This window comes from Carcharodon carcharias, chromosome 20 (assembly GCF_017639515.1).
Source record: "Carcharodon carcharias isolate sCarCar2 chromosome 20, sCarCar2.pri, whole genome shotgun sequence".
Taxonomy (NCBI): Eukaryota; Metazoa; Chordata; class Chondrichthyes; order Lamniformes; family Lamnidae; genus Carcharodon; species Carcharodon carcharias.
In genome coordinates, this window is record NC_054486.1 from 36,965,993 (window position 1) to 36,981,738 (window position 15,746).

General features: G+C 48.6%; 1 protein-coding gene across 2 annotated transcripts in view; it reads left to right on the plus strand.

Annotated features, from left to right (window-relative positions):
- The window catches only part of zfyve1 (zinc finger, FYVE domain containing 1), a 109,016-nt gene that overhangs the window by 13,200 nt on the left and 80,070 nt on the right, over window positions 1-15,746 (plus strand). The gene's annotated exons all lie outside the window — the stretch shown is intronic.

Below are 15,746 nucleotides of genomic sequence, written 5' to 3' on the forward strand. Positions count from 1 at the left end.
GCCAGGAGATAGGCTGTCATGGTATGCCATGCTGGCCTGTCCTGCGCCATCCTCACTCATCCTCTGTAGCTTGTTTGCAACCACTCTGTGACATCCATCAACCAACTATGCCAAGGTCAACTAACTCCTCTTCCTGCTGCCCTTCACTTTGCCCTCAAGAAGTGATCTCTGTGGCTTTTCAGCTCTGATCAAATGTCCGAAATACTGATAGTTTATTTTCTGAATGTCACTTTTTTGAGTTCTTTTTGCTCTTGCAATTTCATGCGCCTTTTCTTGAGGTCTGTATATGGAATTTTAAGCAGATGCCTCAGCATCCACATTGCAAAGGCCTCTGTTTTCTTCCACAGATCTTTACTGTATTCCAGAGAATTAACGTTTGTGGTTCTGCTCTCCCATTTGGCCTCTAGCTGCTTGTACTCGCTCAGCGGGCTCGAGGGGCCGATCCAACACTATCAAAAAATATGTTTAACTGGCCATTTATCTTGTCTCTGTGTACATACATAAAGTCCTTTTGAGAAGTTTCTGAAAATTATGCTAAGGGTTTATACAAATGAAACTTTTTTAGTTGGACTGTGCACTGAGAATTATGTATGTGATTCAGGCATGTGTGTGGTTACAGCCTCCTCCTGCACCAGATGCTTTTGGACATAATAGCCTAAAGTTTACTTCTGTGGGAGCAACCTGGAATTTAGACACAAAAATGCACTGAAACACATTCCTCATTTTGCTGTTACCAAGTTATATCCAAGGAACCTCCTAATCTTGTTAGAATACACCAAATGTAAAATAGGCATAAATCAGCGTAAACAATTGGATTCCAAACCCATGTTATTTATTTCTTATGAGAATTTAACTTTCAACTCATTCAATTATGATTCAGGCACAACAATTCATTCAAAGAAACAGAAAATCCAAGCAGGTCTCTGAGGTGATTTTTTAAAAAACACTCAAAACAGCAAGAAAACTTCTGAATTACCTTCTTTCCTGCTGTGCCTAAAAATCTATGGCAATGTGAAGAAATCCTCTGAATAAGTATAGCTGGAGGATACTCTTATTCAAGAGTTCTGGGTGTGGAAAGAGATTTGTTTAGGTGGGGAGGTTAATGGTAAATTTTAAAAGAACACATGGATATATTCTAGTTACGCATGTAATTCATGCCAAAATTGCACAATATTTTTAAGTCACTTACTTGGTTTGCTGTCAGAATACATGTGTCTCTGGGTATAAATGTCGAGAAAAGCATGACTTATAAAGTGCATGCCTGATTTCTCTGTCTCAGCAATATGACTTGTTGTACCATACCTTTGCCCCCCTTCTCTGGCATCGCCACCCCACCCCCCCCAAACCTTCCCTCTGGCTCGCTCTTGCTCACTCGCTCTCTGCCTATCTCGCTGTCATGAAAGTATAATCATTCTCATAATATTACTGTAATCTATTGTAAAAGTAGGCTAATAGTGGGTTTTGGATAGTTTGTGTGTGAGTGGGATTTAATTGAAATGGAGGTAGCTAATCTGGAGGCTTTTGATTCATCAGAAGAAGCTAGGTTTGAAATGATAAATATGTAAACATGGCTGAAATTTTAGAAGGTGAAGTAAGGAGAATTTGCATTTTTAGGTAAATCAAGGTGGCTTGAATTTCTAAGAAATGGTAGGATGTTACACCTAGCCAGAGAAGCTAGGCCAAGCAGTGTGTTTATTTTTCCCAAAGGTTACTGATCATATGAGCATCATGAAAAGATTTGTATCATGAGAAATGTAAAGTCCCAAAGACATATGGGAACAGTGGAACTTGCATTAAAAGAGAGAAACATGTATAAAGGAGAAGGGAGTATGTGTTAGGGAAGAAGACAATGTAAGATCTACCAGAGGTGTGAAAAGCCTCCAGTAGTTGTGCATTAAGCTGCTGAAGACAGAAACCGAAGCTGGGAAAAGCCACTTTGAATTCTACTGTTAGGGTATTGTGGTGATTTGTCCGGATCTGTTTGCTTTTTTACTGTTGCTTTAACAGGGTTGTAACAGGAAGCCAGATTAATTAGAGGTTTTGGGAGTTATTATGGTAGCAATTTGTACACCGATGTATGTACTACCTTACCTGGGTCGAGTTCTGGTCATAAACCAGCTGATTACTGCCGTGCCACCGGCTGTCACTTTGACCCCTCCCCCGGACTTTGTCACAAAAATCCAGAGAATGCTCATCGACGACTTCTTGGACAAAAGACTGCACTGGGTCACGGCTGAGGTTCTGAGTTAGGGACCGCTTAGGGAGGGCGGTCAGGCGCTGGTGTGCCTGTGCATCCAGGTGGCGACTTTCCACCTTCTGGTCCTGCAGTGATACCTTTATGTTGAGCTCCCTCCGAGATGGTGTGCCCTGGCGACGTATTTCTTCCGCTAGGTGCACAGCCTGAATTATGATGTGCAGCTCCTGTTCATACACCTAAGGGGCCTTCGTGGCTCCTTGCAGTCATTGCCCGTCTTTTACCAGCACCTGATCAAAGTCTGGAACATGGTTGCCTCGCAATGCAGCTCTCCGCCATCAGGAGTAGCCGCTATTGCCAGAGAGCCGCTGTTCAGGAATCCGCCCCTCTGTCCACTTCAGTGGCTGGTGGAGAGGAGGGCTGTGGCTGCCAGGGTGACCAGGATTGGGGACATGCTGGGTGGTGGAGGAGTGGGCTGGATGCTTCTGCAGGAGTTGATGTATTGCGCTTCCGTGGCTGTCTGGCTCGCGGCTGATGCCATTCAAGACCTGAGGACAGTTGTGCTCGGCCCCGACGTCATACTGGGCCTTGAGGTGGCGCAGGTGCGCGGTGGTCTTGCATCTGAGTGTACCCCTGTTCGGACACAATTCCACATTGGCCCCAAGCTCCGAACCCTCCCTCGGGAGCCGGTGCCCTGCAACCTGAGTCGCCTCACAGAAATGCCCTCTATGTCCTTTAGCATGGCGCGGAGGGGTTTCCTGTATGCTGCTGCCGCACACCCTTCACTTCCTTGCTCTCGCCCGCTGCCCGGACACACCCTGGCGTGCCTTGTTGCCATCCAGTGATGGAGGTCCTCGTTGGGGGGCCCTCTATGGAGCTGTCCTCCTGCTTTCCATCGGGGGCCTGGGGTGGAGGGTGTTGCACATTGCAGTGCTGTACAACTGCAAGATATGCCAGCTCACGGACTCCCAAGATACCTGTGACTTTGCGGTCTTGTGGAGTCCGTGGTGCACGTATACATAGGGTGTTGTAGGTTGCACTCCCATTTCACTTATTTAAAGAACCTTTTAATGACGTTTTGTTTGCACTTCAGCCCCACGCTCCTGATCTACGGATACCCGGTGCGGAGGAGGACCAGGGGGAGGAAGACCTCCTCGTGAACCTGGCCAAGTTAGCCATTAACATGTCCAAGCAGCGGATGATTGTGGGAGTCGGCCGACCTGACTGTCTGCCTCTCTTCCGCGGCTACATTTGTGGCTGGGTTTCCCTGGGGAGGGAGCATGCAATGTCTGCTGGCACCGTCGAGGCCTTCCGTGCCCGGTGGGCACCGCGGGGACTTGGTTGTTTTATTGACCCCTTTAATCACATTTTGATTTGATGTTTGTAAGTTTCCTTTAAATTTTGTCTTTGGTTTTGCAGTTCCTAATTTAGGGGCTCTGTTTATCTTGTCCTTCATTTTGTTAATTTAGTTTAATTGGTTGACTCTGAAAGAGTTATGTATGTGCTTTAAAACTTCTCTTTTGTTAATAAATGTTTAATTTAGTTTTGCAAACAATCTCTAGAGTCTTGGTGGCCTTATCACTACTGGATTTAGGGTACGCATCTCGAAATAAAATGCAAATTGCAAAATGGTCATGACCGCATGTTAAGTTTCCCTCGTGGATTTAATCCACCTGGCACACATCATCTGCTGCGTCATAATGCTCGCTCTCAGCCTGCCTGCTTGCCAGGCTCGCTCTCGGCCTGCCTGCCTGCTTGCCAGGCTTGCTCTCGGCCGGCCTGCCTGTCATGCTCTCCGATGCGCAGGCGCTTTCTCTCTATCTCTACCTCTCTCATTTTCTATTTGTCTCTGCGTCTCTCTCTCTCTGCGTCTCGCTCTCTCTCTCTCTGCGTCTCGCTCTCTCTCTCTCTGCGTCTCTCTCTCTCTCTCTCTCTGCGTCTCTCCCTCTCTCTCTCTCTCTGCATCTCTCTCTCTCTCCCTCTGCGTCGCTCTCTCTCTCTCTCTCTCTGCGTCTCTCTCTCTGCGTCTCTCTCTCTCTCTGCGTCTCTCTCTCTCTCTGCGTCTCTCTCTCTCTCTGTCTCTGCGTTTCTCTTTCTGCATCTCTCTTCTGCATCTCTTTCTCTCTGCGTCTCTCTTTCTGCATCTCTCTCTTTCTGTGTCTCTCTCTCTCTATGTCTCTCTTTCTGCGTCTCTCTCTCTCTCTGCATCTCTCTCTCTCAGCGTCTCTCTCTCTCTCTCTGCGTTTCTCTCTGCGTTTCTCTCTGCGTTTCTCTCTCTGCGTTTCTCTCTGCGTTTCTCTCTGCGTTTCTCTCTGCGTTTCTCTCTCTGCGTTTCTCTCTCTGCGTTTCTCTCTCTGCGTTTCTCTCTCTGCGTTTCTCTCTCTGCGTTTCTCTCTCTGCGTTTCTCTCTCTGCGTTTCTCTCTCTGCGTTTCTCTCTCTGCGTTTCTCTCTCTCTGCGTTTCTCTCTCTCTGCGTTTCTCTCTCTCTGCGTCTCTCTCTCTCTGCGTCTCTCTCTCTCTGCGTCTCTCTCTCTCTGCGTCTCTCTCTCTCTGCGTCTCTCTCTCTCTGCGTCTCTCTCTCTCTGCGTCTCTCTCTCTCTGCGTCTCTCTCTCTCTGCGTTTCTCTCTCTCTGCGTTTCTCTTTCTCTGCGTTTCTCTCTCTCTGCGTTTCTCTCTCTCTGCGTTTCTCTCTGCGTTTCTCTCTCTCTGCGTCTCTCTCTCTCTGCGTCTCTCTCTCTCTGCGTCTCTGTGTGTCTCTCTCTCTCTCTCTCTGTGTCTCTCTCTCTCTGTGTCTCTCTCTCTCTCTGCGTCTCTCTCTGCGTCTCTCTGTATCTCTCTCTCTCTGCATCTCTCTCTCTCCCTCTCTGCGTCTCTCCCTCTCTGCGTCTCTCCCTCTCTGCGTCTCTCTCCCTCTCTGCGTCTCTCTCCCTCTCTGCGTCTCTCTCCCTCTCTGCGTCTCCCTCCCTCTCTGCGTCTCCCTCCCTCTCTGCGTCTCCCTCCCTCTCTGCGTCTCTCTCTCTCTCTCTGCATCTCTCTCTCTCTCTCTCTCTGCGTCACTCTCCCTCTGCGCCTCTCTCTCTTCCTGCGCCTCTCTCTCTTCCTGCGCCTCTCTCTCTTCCTGCGCCTCTCTCTCTTCCTGCGCCTCTCTCTCTTCCTGCGCCTCTCTCTCTTCCTGCGCCTCTCTCTCTTCCTGCGCCTCTCTCTCTCTGCGTCTCTCTCTCTCTGCGTCTCTCTCTCGCTGCGTCTCTCTCTGCGTCTCTCTCTCTCTGCGTCTCTCTCTCTCTGCGTCTCTCTCTCTCTGCGTCTCTCTCTCTCTGCGTCTCTCTCTCTCTGCGTCTCTCTCTCTGCGTCTTTCTCTCTCTCTGCGTCTTTCTCTCTCTCTGCGTCTTTCTCTCTCTCTGCGTCTTTCTCTCTCTGCATCTTTCTCTCTCTCTGTGTCTTTATCTCTCTCTGCTTCTCTCTCTCTCTGCGTCTCTCTCTCTGCGTCTTTCTCTCTCTCTGCGTCTTTCTCTCTCTCTGCGTCTTTCTCTCTCTGCATCTTTCTCTCTCTCTGCGTCTTTATCTCTCTCTGCTTCTCTCTCTCTCTGCGGCTCTCTCTCTCTGCGTCTCTCTCTCTGCGTCTCTCTCTCTGCGTCTCTCTCTCTGCGTCTCTCTCTCTGCGTCTCTCTCTCTGCGTCTCTTTCTCTCTCTCTCTATCTGCGTCTCTCTCTCTCTGCGTCTCTCTCTCTCTGCGTCTCTCTCTCTCTGCGTCTCTCTCTCTCTGCGTCTCTCTCTCTCTGCGTCTCTCTCTCTGCGTCCCTCTCTCTCTCTGCGTCTCTCTCTCTCTCTGCGTCTCTCTCTCTCTCTGCGTCTTTCTCTCTCTCTGCGTCTTTCTCTCTCTCTGCGTCTTTTTCTCTCTCTGCTTCTCTCTCTCTCTGTGGCTCTCTCTCTCTGCGTTCGTCTCTTTCTCTCTCTCTGCGTTCGTCTCTTTCTCTCTCTCTGCGTTCGTCTCTTTCTCTCTCTCTGCGTCTCTCTCTCTCTCTGCGTCTCTCTCTGCGTCTCTCTCTCTCTCTGCGTCTCTCTCTCTCTCTGCGTCTCTCTCTCTCTGCGTCTCTCTCTCTCTCTCTCTCTCTGCGTCTCTCTCTCTCTGCGTCTCTCTCTCTCGCTGCATCTCTCTCTCTGCGTCTCTCTCTCTCTCTACATCTCTCTCTCTCTGTGTCTCTCTCTGCGTCTCTCTCTCTCTCTGCGTCTCTCTCTCTCTCTGCGTCTCTCTCTCTGTGCGTCTCTCTCTCTGTGCGTCTCTCTCTCTGTGCGTCTCTCTCTCTGTGCGTCTCTCTCTCTGTGCGTCTCTCTCTCTGTGCGTCTCTCTCTCTGTGCGTCTCCCTCTCTGTGCGTCTCCCTCTCTGTGCGTCTCCCTCTCTGTGCGTCTCCCTCTCTGTGCGTCTCCCTCTCTGTGCGTCTCCCTCTCTGTGCGTCTCCCTCTCTGTGCGTCTCCCTCTCTGTGCGTCTCCCTCTCTGTGCGTCTCCCTCTCTGTGCGTCTCCCTCTCTGTGCGTCTCCCTCTCTGTGCGTCTCCCTCTCTGTGCGTCTCCTCTCTGTGCGTCTCCCTCTCTGTGCGTCTCCCTCTCTGTGCGTCTCCCTCTCTGTGCGTCTCCCTCTCTGTGCGTCTCCCTCTCTGTGCGTCTCCCTCTCTGTGCGTCTCCCTCTCTGTGCGTCTCCCTCTCTGTGCGTCTCCCTCTCTGTGCGTCTCCCTCTCTGTGCGTCTCCCTCTCTGTGCGTCTCCCTCTCTGTGCGTCTCCCTCTCTGTGCGTCTCCCTCTCTGTGCGTCTCCCTCTCTGTGCGTCTCCCTCTCTGTGCGTCTCCCTCTCTGTGCGTCTCCCTCTCTGTGCGTCTCCCTCTCTGTGCGTCTCCCTCTCTGTGCGTCTCCCTCTCTGTGCGTCTCCCTCTCTGTGCGTCTCCCTCTCTGTGCGTCTCCCTCTCTGTGCGTCTCCCTCTCTGTGCGTCTCCCTCTCTGTGCGTCTCCCTCTCTGTGCGTCTCCCTCTCTGTGCGTCTCCCTCTCTGTGCGTCTCCCTCTCTGTGCGTCTCCCTCTCTGTGCGTCTCCCTCTCTGTGCGTCTCCCTCTCTGTGCGTCTCCCTCTCTGTGCGTCTCCCTCTCTGTGCGTCTCCCTCTCTGTGCGTCTCCCTCTCTGTGCGTCTCCCTCTCTGTGCGTCTCCCTCTCTGTGCGTCTCCCTCTCTGTGCGTCTCCCTCTCTGTGCGTCTCCCTCTCTGTGCGTCTCCCTCTCTGTGCGTCTCCCTCTCTGTGCGTCTCCCTCTCTGTGCGTCTCCCTCTCTGTGCGTCTCCCTCTCTGTGCGTCTCCCTCTCTGTGCGTCTCCCTCTCTGTGCGTCTCCCTCTCTGTGCGTCTCCCTCTCTGTGCGTCTCCCTCTCTGTGCGTCTCCCTCTCTGTGCGTCTCCCTCTCTGTGCGTCTCCCTCTCTGTGCGTCTCCCTCTCTGTGCGTCTCCCTCTCTGTGCGTCTCCCTCTCTGTGCGTCTCCCTCTCTGTGCGTCTCCCTCTCTGTGCGTCTCCCTCTCTGTGCGTCTCCCTCTCTGTGCGTCTCCCTCCCTGTGCGTCTCCCTCCCTGTGCGTCTCCCTCCCTGTGCGTCTCCCTCCCTGTGCGTCTCCCTCCCTGTGCGTCTCCCTCTCTGTGCGTCTCCCTCTCTGTGCGTCTCCCTCTCTGTGCGTCTCCCTCTCTGTGCGTCTCCCTCTCTGTGCGTCTCCCTCTCTGTGCGTCTCCCTCTCTGTGCGTCTCCCTCTCTGTGCGTCTCCCTCTCTGTGCGTCTCCCTCTCTGTGCGTCTCCCTCTCTGTGCGTCTCCCTCTCTGTGCGTCTCCCTCTCTGTGCGTCTCCCTCTCTGTGCGTCTCCCTCTCTGTGCGTCTCCCTCTCTGTGCGTCTCCCTCTCTGTGCGTCTCCCTCTCTGTGCGTCTCCCTCTCTGTGCGTCTCCCTCTCTGTGCGTCTCCCTCTCTGTGCGTCTCCCTCTCTGTGCGTCTCCCTCTCTGTGCGTCTCCCTCTCTGTGCGTCTCCCTCTCTGTGCGTCTCCCTCTCTGTGCGTCTCCCTCTCTGTGCGTCTCCCTCTCTGCGCGTCTCCCTCTCTGCGCGTCTCCCTCTCTGCGCGTCTCCCTCTCTGCGCGTCTCCCTCTCTGCGCGTCTCCCTCTCTGCGCGTCTCCCTCTCTGCGCGTCTCCCTCTCTGCGCGTCTCCCTCTCTGCGCGTCTCCCTCTCTGCGCGTCTCCCTCTCTGCGCGTCTCCCTCTCTGCGCGTCTCCCTCTCTGCGCGTCTCCCTCTCTGCGCGTCTCCCTCTCTGCGCGTCTCCCTCTCTGCGCGTCTCCCTCTCTGCGCGTCTCCCTCTCTGCGCGTCTCCCTCTCTGCGCGTCTCCCTCTCTGCGCGTCTCCCTCTCTGCGCGTCTCCCTCTCTGCGCGTCTCCCTCTCTGCGCGTCTCCCTCTCTGCGCGTCTCCCTCTCTGCGCGTCTCCCTCTCTGCGCGTCTCCCTCTCTGCGCGTCTCCCTCTCTGCGCGTCTCCCTCTCTGCGCGTCTCCCTCTCTGCGCGTCTCCCTCTCTGCGCGTCTCCCTGTCTGCGCGTCTCCCTCTCTGCGCGTCTCCCTCTCTGCGCGTCTCCCTCTCTGCGCGTCTCCCTCTCTGCGCGTCTCCCTCTCTGCGCGTCTCCCTCTCTGCGCGTCTCCCTCTCTGCGCGTCTCTCTCTCTGCGCGTCTCTCTCTCTGCGCGTCTCTCTCTCTGCGCGTCTCTCTCTCTGCGCGTCTCTCTCTCTGCGCGTCTCCCTCTCTGCGCGTCTCTCTCTCTGCGCGTCTCCCTCTCTGCGCGTCTCTCTCTCTGCGCGTCTCTCTCTCTCTGCGCGTCTCTCTCTCTCTGCGTCTCTCTCTCTCTCTGCGTCTCTCTCTCTCTCTGCGTCTCTCTCTCTCTCTCTCTCTGCGTCTCTCTCTCTCTCTGCGTCTCTCTCTCTCTCTGCGTCTCTCTCTCTCTCTGCGTCTCTCTCTCTCTCTCTCTCTGCATCTCTCCCTCCCTGCATCCCCCTTCCCTCTCGCCCTGACCCGCGATACAAAAATAGGTGCATTGGCATGATGTGATGAGGACATAAGGAATTTGCAAGGGGACATAGACGGGTTGAGTGTGTGGGCAAAAACTTGGCAAATGGAGTTTAATGTAGAGAAGTATGAGGTCAGGCAGTTTGGTAGGAAAAATCAATAGGCAGCCTATTATTTAAGTGGAGAGAGACTCCAAAAAGGTGCAGCACAGAGGGATTAGGGTGTTCTTGTGCATGAAACACAAATTGCATGCAGGTGCAGCAAGTAACTAAGAAGGCAAATGGAATTTTGGCCTGTTATTGCTAGGGTGTTGTTGCTTAAAAATAGGGAAGCCTTGTTACAATTGTGCAGGTGAGGCCCCATCTGGAGAACTGTATACAGTTTTGGTCCCCGTATTTAAGAAAGGATATACTGCCATTGGAGGCAGTTCAAAAGAGTTTCACTAGGCTGATGCCTGGGATGAAGGGGTTGACTAATCAGGTTAGGCCTTTTTCATTAGAGTTTAGAAGAATGAGCCATGTTCGTATTGAAACGTAGAAGATTCTGAGGGGACTTGACTGCGTAGATGTTGAGAAGATGTTTCCACTAGTGGGAGAATCTCAAACTGGGGCACATAGTCACAGAATAAGGGGACACTCATTTAAAACTGAGATGGAAAGGAATTTCTTCTCTGAGGATAGTGAATACCTGGAATTCTCTACCTCTAGCCAGTTGTGGTGGCTAGATCACTGAAAATATTTAAAGAGGAGGTAGATAGATTTTTAAAGTATCAGTGAGTTGAGGGCTATGAGGAGCTGCACTAAAGAGGAGTTGAAGGCAGATCAGCCATGATCTTATTGAATAGTGTGGCAGGCTTGAGGGGCCGAATGGCCTACTCCTGCTGCTATTTCTTATGTTCTCTGTATCTCATTCTCTCTCCTATCTCTGTCTCCCTTTCTCTCTCTCTCTTGCTGTGATGTGGCAGGTGATGTGTGCCAGGCCAACCAAATCCACAAGGATAACTTGGCCACACTATCGCAAGGTTTTGCAATTTGTATTTATTACGAGAAGATGTGTGCACTGAATTCAGAAGTAATGAGTCCACTAAGACCTTTTGAGACTTTCAAGAATTAAATTAAAATGCTTATTAACAAACAAAAATATATTTCAAGCACATACCTAAAACTACAATTACTTCATACTATAGCAAATCCTAAAATTCCTAATTAACCTGACTCTAAAATACACACCCTTTTGAGGCAACAGTCCAAAATAGATTTTAAATTTAAACAAAATGCCGGCAAGTTAACACAATATCCACTTAACAGTGGAATTCCAAAAGGCTTTCTCCAACTTTAGTTACTGGACACAGCAAACTTATGCACAAATGGCTGGAGGCTTCCTGAAGGCTGTTTCAGATACACGTGTTAGATCTTACACGCCTTCCACTCCCCAACATAGCCTTTCATTCTCCTTTATATTTGTTTCTCTCTTTTTAATATGTAAATTCCAATGTTCCATATGTCTTTGGAACTTTACCTTTCCCATAATATAAAAAGCTTTCATGTTGCCAATATTGTAAGTAACCTTTGGGAAGAATAAACACACTGCTTAGCCTTGCTTAACTGGCTAATTGTAAACATCGTAACACCCAATTGAAATCTAAAAACCCCTTCACTTCTCCAAAAATGCAAATTCCGTTCACACCTTACATGCTAAGACCCCATCCATGTTTACTCATTAGCATTTCAAGTACATGTCGCCACCTAACCTCTTTTGATAATTTCACGCTTGCAATCTATCTGACTCCAAATGTAATTAAGTCACATAGAACCATTTACACTCAACCATAACCTACTTCACAATAATATTCTGAAAATAATTCCACTTCCGTAACACTGTCCTTCCCCCTCCCTCCCCACCGCTTCCACCCCCCACCTCCCCACCCCCTGCGATAATGAAAACAATTGTGGCGAAGAGGGGATCTGTTCAGGTTGGACGGGCTGCTGCTGAAAAGAGGGGACATGAATTAGAACCATAGAAAAGCTACGTAGCCAGAAGAGGCCATTCAGCCGATTGTATCTGTGCTGGCCAAAAAGAGAAAAAAATTAGGCTGTCATTTTAATCCCACTTCCCAGCACCTGCTCCATAGCTTTGCAAGCACAGTACTTCAGATGCAGATCCAGGGTACCTTTTAAGTGAGTTGAGTGTTTCAGCCTCAACCACCAACTTAGGCAGTGAATTTGCAGACGCCCACCACCCTCTGGGTGAAAAAGCTTTTCCTCATGTCCGTCTAATCCTTCTACCAATCACCTTAAACTTATACCCCGGTAATTAACCTTCAGCTAAAGGAAACAAATCTTTCCTGTCTACCCTACCTAGGCACCTCATAATTTTGTACACCTAAATTAGGTCACCTCTTAGCCCCCTTTGTTCTAAGGAAAACAACCCTAGTCTATCCAAATTTTCCTCATAGCTGCAATTTTCAACCCTGGCTTGTAAATCCCCTCTGCACTCTCTCCAGAGCAATTATGTCATTCCTGTAATATGGTGACCAGAACTTACACAAAATTTGAGCTGTGGCCTAACCAGCATTTTATACAATTCCATCATTACATCCCTGCTTTTGTATTCAATACCTCGCCCAGTAAAGGAAAGCATTCCATATGCTTTCTTAATCACCTTATCCTACCACCTTCAAGGACCTGTGGATAGGCATTCCAATGTCTCTCACTTCCTCAATCCCCCTCAATAACTTCCTGTTTATTGAGTATTCCCTTGCCTTTTTTTCTGTCCCCAAATGCATTACCTCACACTTTTCTGGATTGAATTCCATTTGCCACTTAGCCACCCACTCAACCAAACCATTGATATCATTTCTGGAGTTGACAGCTATCCTCATCACAATCAACTACATGGCCAGTTTTTGTGTCATCTGCAAATTTCCCAATCATGCCCCCCACATTTAAGCCTAAATCATTAATATATACAACAAACAGCAAACCTCAGGAAACTGTTTTCCATTCACAGAAAACATCCATCGACCATGACCCTTGTCACTGAGCCAATTTTGGATCCAACTTGCCACCTTCCTCTGTATTCCATGGGGATCTCACTTTTTGACCAGTCTGTCATGTGGGAACTTGTCAAATGCCTGACTGAAATCCATGTAGACAACATCCACTGCACTACCCTCATCAACCCTCCTTGTTACTTCCTCAAAAAGTTCTATTAAGTTAGTAAGACCCAATCTTCCCCTAACAAAACCATACTGACAATCCCTAATCAATACGTGCCTTTCTAAGTGACAGTTTATCCTGTGTCTCAGATTTGATTCCTAAATTTGTCCACAACTGAAGTCAGACTGACTGGCCTATAATTTTTTGGTCTATCCCTCACACCCTTATTAAATAATGGTACAAAATTGGCAGACCTCCAATCCTCTGGGACCGCGCCTGTATCTAGTGAGGATTAGAAAATGATCCTCAGAATGTCTGTTATTTCCTCACTGGCTCCCTTCAACAACCTGGGGTACAATCCATCTGACCCTGGTGATTTATCCACACTCAAGGATGCCAGTCCCTCTAGTACTCCCTCTCTCACTATGATTATTGTATCTAATATTTCACACTCCTCTTCTTTAACTAGAACGTCTGCATCATTCCTCTCCTTAGTGAAGACAGAGACATAGTACTCATTCCCCCTTTAATCTTTCTACCAATCACCTTAAATCTACGCCCCCTGGTAATTGACCTTCAGCTAGGGGAAACAAGTCTTTCCTGTCTACCCCATCTAAGTCCCTCATAATTTTGTACTCCTCAGTTAGGTCTCCCTTCCTTCAGTCTCCTCTATTCAAAGGAAAACAATTCTAGCCAATCTAATCTTTCCTCATAGCTGCATTTTCAAGCCCTGGAAACATTCTTGTAAATTTCTTCTGTACTGTCTCCTGAGCAATTATGTTCTTCCTGTAATGTGGTAACCAGAATTGTACACAAAACTCCAGCTGTGACCTAACCAGCGTTTTATACAGTTCCATCATTACATCCCTGCTTTTGTATTCAATACATCCAATAAAGGAAAGCATTCCATATGTTTTCTTTACCACATTATCCACCTGCCCTATCAACTTCAGGGACCTGTGGACATGCACTCTAAGGTGTCTCATTTCCTCAACTCCTCTCAATATCCTCTTGTTTATTGATTCTTGCTTTGTTTCCCCTCTCTAAATGCGTTACCTCGCACTTCTCTGGATTGAATTCCGTCTGCCACTTTTCCACCCACTCAACCAAACTGTTGATATAATTCTGGAGATGACAACTATCCTCTTCACTATCTACTACACAGCCAATTTTTGTGTCATCTGCAAATTTCCCAATCATGTCTCTCACATTTAAGTACAAATCATTAATATCTACAACAGTCAGCAAGGGCCTCAACACTGAACCCTGTGGAATGCAACTGGAAACCACTTTCCATTCGCAAAAATATCCATCAACAATTACCCCTTGTTTCCTTTCACTGAGGCAATTTTAGATCCAACTCATCATCTTCCCCTGTATCCCATGGGACCTCACTTTTCTGACCAGTCTACCACGTGGGACCTTGTCATATGCCTTATTGAAATCTATGTAGACAACAACCACTGCACTACTCTCATCAATCATCCTTGTTACTTTCTCAAAAAATTCATTTAAGTTAACAAGATGCAATCTTCCCCTAACAAAACCATGCTGACTATTCCTGACCAATCTGTGCCTTTCTAAATGATAGTTTATCCTGTGTCTCAGAGTTGATTCCAATAATATGCCCAACACTGAAGTCAGACGGGCCCGCCTACAATTTTCTGGCCTATCCCTCACACCCTTTTTAAATAATGGCACAATGTTCGCAAACCTCTTACCTTCTGGTACCTTGCCTGTTTCTAGTGAGGATTGGAAAATGATCCTCAAAGCATCTACTATTTCCTCCCTGGCATCCTTTAACAGCCTGGGTTGTAATCCATCTGACCCTTCAAGGATGCCAGTCCCTTCAATACTTCCTCTCTCGTTATGCTTATTGTATCTAATATTTCACGCTTATCCTCTTTCAATGGAATATCTGCATCATCCCTCTCCTTAGTGAAGACAGAGGCAAAGTACTCATTGAGCACCCTGCTCACATCTTCTGAATCAAACCACAAGTGACCATGCATATCCCTGATAGGCCCTGTCCTTTCTTAGTCATTCTGTTGCTCTTAATGTACTGGTAAAACATCTTTGGATTTTCTTTGATTTTACTTGCCAAAATTTTTTGTATCTTCTCTTTGTTTCCTAATTTCCTTTTTTACCTCACCTCTGTACTTCTTGTACTCTAGGCTTTCTGCAGTCTTAAGTTTTTAGTGACTGCCATAAGCTTTCTTCTTCTGCTTTATCCTACCCTGTATACTTCTGAATAACCAGGGGGCTCTAGATTTGGCAGTACCACCCTTTTTCTTTGTGCGCACACGTCTACTGTACCCGTAGAATCTCACTTTTGAATGCCTTCCACTGATTTGACACTCTTTTTCCTTCTAGTAGCTGTGTCCAGTCCACTTTCACCACTTCACCTCTCAGATTTGTAAAATGTGTCTTTCCCCATTTTAGAACTTTTACTCCTGTGCTATCTTTGTCCTTTTCCATAATGATGCTAAACCTAACTATTATGGTAACTATCTCCAAAATGGACCCCACCCCCCGCTCTCTGCTACTTCATCCAGCTTCATTTCTTGAGACTAAATATAGAATTGTGCTCCTTCTTGTTGGGCTTGTTACATGCTGGCCAAATAAGTTCTCTTGAATGCAGTTCAAAAATTTTCTGCCCTCTGTGACCTTCACACTGTTTGTATCCCAGTTGACATTAGCTAAGTCTCCAACTATTACTGCCCTATTGTTTTTGCAGTCAGAAATTTATGTACATATTTGCTCTTCTAACTCTCTCCCACTGTTTGGGTGTCTATAGCACACTCCTGGCAGTGTGGCTGCCCCTTTTTAAAAATTTTTGAGTTTAGCTCGTATGGCTTCATTTGATGCTTTATTCAGTATTTCATCCTCCTCACAGCTATAATTGATTCTTCAACCTATAATGCTACCAACCCCACCTTTTTTATCCCCTTCTCTATCCTGCCTGAAAACTATATAACAAGGGCTGTTGCACTGCCACTTTTGCCTCTTTTTAAGCCAAGTTTTTGTTATAGCGATGATATCATGCTACCATGTGTCTGTGCTGTGCACTTTTTAACCTGTGCTGCTTCTGTCTTTCAGAGTCACACTGACATCTCCTGTTTCCTGTTCTGAATTTGCCCTCAGGTTCCCATCCCCTTGCCAATCTATTTTAACCCCACCCCCTAACAGCACTAGCAAATCTCCCTGCGAGGATAGCTGTCCTAGTCAAGCTCAGGTGTATACTGTCTGGCTTTTACAGATCCCCAGAACTGGTTCCAGTGCCTCAGAAATTCAATGCCCTCCCTCGTACACCAGCTTTCCAGCCTCGTGTTTAACC